Here is a 3,363-nt window from a genome sequence, read left to right on the forward strand (position 1 = left end):
TTGGCTCCTTGTGATAGTTGAAAACCAGCTACTCCCAAATGAATCTTAATTTTATTTATCCTGTTTGCTAGCATTTTTTTTGGGTATTGAAGGGTTTAATAGTTTTCTTGCTCCCTGTCTTATCTAACCTCATATAAACAGGGGGGTGTTGGCATCAATGAATATATATTGGAAATCTGCAAAGGTATGACTTTAATACTAACCTAGGCAATGATTCAATAAGCATTAATTAATAAGTGTAAACATTTTTCAAATAAGCCATTAAAAGAAATTTCAAAAGCATTTAGAGTAAATGCCTTTTAATGGTGCTTACTAAAGTTGACTTCTATGTATGTGCACCTTTGTCTAGAGTAGTATTCATATACTGTTAAACTTGTCTATTTTGGCTTCGATAAGACACCGATTTTTGCCCAACTTATCAAGCCTTTTTTACTTTTATAGTTAAACAAAAAGGAAAATTATGTTCAACCATTTTCAAAGATTCTCAGTTGTTTTAATTTTTATATAGATAAGAGGACATGATAAAACATTTACTTGATTTGATATATTGTGCTAAAAACTTATTTAAGTAATTTAAGTACCCATCCATTTTTTTTGCTTTTGATCAGCATTAACTAGCATTAGAAAACTCGAAAGTCATGGACAGGTTTTCAGTTTTTGTACATCAAAATTTGTAAGTATAAGACACCAGATTTAAAAAGAACACATAATCCTACAAGGTTATCGATGTTAACATCGACTAAAAATGATTATCAAATACAATCGATATAAAAACCTATAAAAGGACAGTAGTGTTGGTGCATCAGCATGTTTTTTTAAAACTTTGTTTAAAAAACGTAAACTATATTTTGTGAATAATATTTATTTTATAAATTAAGCCTGTTAATAATAAATTAAATAGTAATTACCTATTACAGTAAGCAAATGCTGTGTGCTTCTTTATTTCAGGTCCTCAACCACATTAATTCACCCAGGGACACCAATTAAATTGACTTGTGTTACCTATAAGTTAGGTCTCCTATTCCTCAGTCTACCGCGGGTAAAGTTAGTCGATAAAATTTTTAACCCTAAGTTAATTAGCACACCAAATTTTATGACTGCTCTCTTCCCTAACTCTTAATGATCCTACGACTTCGAACTTAATACATTTGTAGCAAGCTGCCCACCTAAACAGCCAATGCTGTTGATATGTCCGAATCTTATTTTTGCAAAAAATCAAAAATATTATGTTTTCTCATTCTTTGATGTAAGTTCTTGTTGAATTGAATCAGCCATTGAAACTAAAATAGGCAAAGGCAATTTTCAAAGATTATAAAAGTCAAATTTGTTAAATAGCTTTCATACTTTATTAAAAAATATAATAATTAAATAAAATGTAAACCAAAATTTTTTCATAATCTATATTTAAAAATATACTAAAATTATTTAATATTTATTAAATTAACTATTTATATATATAATATAAATTAACTAATTATATATATAGTATAAATTATTATTTATTAAAATAACAAAATATGAAATTATTATCAAAATAATCTAACAATTAAAAAAATTTAATACTCTTATAATAAACAGATAATATAGTTATAATCAGAATTTCAAATGCCCACATAAATTAATATAAATTTTAATACCACGTTTTAATAAAACACTATGGCCATAGATTTGTGGTGTGGGGAGATGTTTATCTCCTAGTCCTATTTTGACTTCTCGTTTAAGGACTACTCTTTATACCTTATACTTTATGAATAAACAAATTTTATTCAATGTTATCTTTTGAATTAGGCAATATATATTTAATAATTAAACAACTTTAACATGCACCAAATAAATTAAGTTTGATATGAAATTTCAGCTAACTCAATTTCTACATATAGAGTATATTTATTTGAATTGATCAAACGATAAAGTGTGAAATAAAATTATATAGATAATAAGCATTTTTTTACAATAGATATCTAAAGAATAATTTAAAAATAATAGAAGAGACAATTATATATTTATTTGAATTCAATAGAACATTTTTATGGGATTTGCAGACCTTAAAGCCTTTTTACTTTTTCTGGAGTTATATGTAGAGCCTGTATAATAAGGGGTTGTTCATAATTTTTACACAGCAATCTTTAATTATGTACAGTACAAGACAAGAACTAATAAAAATAAATTAATTTAAAAAATTATAAAATAAACTGATTTTTAAATATTATGCTAATATAAATTTACATGCTTTCCTAGTTAATTATATTTCCTTTATGCTAAATAAATAAAAATATAGATGGTATTAGTTTTTGTAAAGGTTATATTTGAGTATAATAAGAATTATAATCAGAATCATAACTGCTTCTTAAAATATTTTAAATAAAAAACGAATATTTTTAAGTTACAAATTAACTTACGAATTTGATTATTCATTGTAAGTTTCCCTCTCTTAAAATTTTTTTAAAGCAACTAGATATAAGAGTAAAATAAAAGTTCTAATGTTTGAGAGCAGTTTCCGAAAAATGTATCGCTTCTCGGCCTCTTGGCTAAGATCAAAGTGTAGTATCTGTTCTTATCAGCTTAATGTCTGGTACGTCCCCTAATGGGGACCAGTATATTAAACTCATTTTTGGAGATTTTGGGGAGGTGCTCTGGGCTTGCTCATCCCTCCCCTAAGGGTCAACCTGGTATTGCAGTTCTTCCAGGAGTGGCCCAAACAATAATTAAATAAATTTAGAACATATTTTTTATAAAATTGTAAGTACTTTCAAAATCTGCTCCCAACAGTTTTAATATTTATAATAATATAGGTTTGATAAGATTAAAATATTTAACAATGATTGGTAAAATATTTATCTGTTTGATAAAATTTTAAAATATTTAATAATTGGTAAATTTCAAATATTTAACAATATCTGTTTGATAAAATTTTAAAATATTTAACTATGTTTGATAAAATTTATAATATTTAACAATGATTGATGAAATTGTAAAATATTTAACAATGTTTGGTAAAATATTTATCTGTGTGATAAAATTTTAAAATATTTAACAATGATTTAAAATATTTAACAATGATTTAAAATATTTAACAATGATTTAAAATATTTAACAATGATTGGTAAATTATTAAATATTTAACTATGTTTGTAAAATTTATAATATTTAACATTGAATGATTGATGAAATTGTAAAATATTTAACAATGTTTGGTAAAATATTTATCTGTTTGATAAAATTTTAAAATATTTAACAATGATTGATAAAATTATAAAATATTTAACAATGATTGATAAAATTATAAAATATTTAACAATGATTGATAAAATTGTAAAATATTTAACAATGATTGATAAAATTTTAACAATGTTTGGTAAAATA

General features: G+C 24.1%; 1 non-coding gene across 1 annotated transcript; it reads left to right on the top strand.

The window, feature by feature from the left end:
* Nucleotides 1-2,508: 2,508 nt before the first annotated feature.
* LOC135925599 (U2 spliceosomal RNA) lies at nt 2,509-2,703 on the top strand. Its single transcript, XR_010571684.1, has one exon. It is a non-coding gene; the product is annotated as a U2 spliceosomal RNA (small nuclear RNA).
* The last annotated feature ends 660 nt before the right edge of the window (nt 2,704-3,363 follow it).

The sequence above is a fragment of the Gordionus sp. m RMFG-2023 genome, chromosome 2 (genome assembly GCF_954871325.1).
Source record: "Gordionus sp. m RMFG-2023 chromosome 2, tfGorSpeb1-WG-v2, whole genome shotgun sequence".
Classification (NCBI taxonomy): domain Eukaryota; kingdom Metazoa; phylum Nematomorpha; class Gordioida; order Chordodea; family Parachordodidae; genus Gordionus; species Gordionus sp. m RMFG-2023.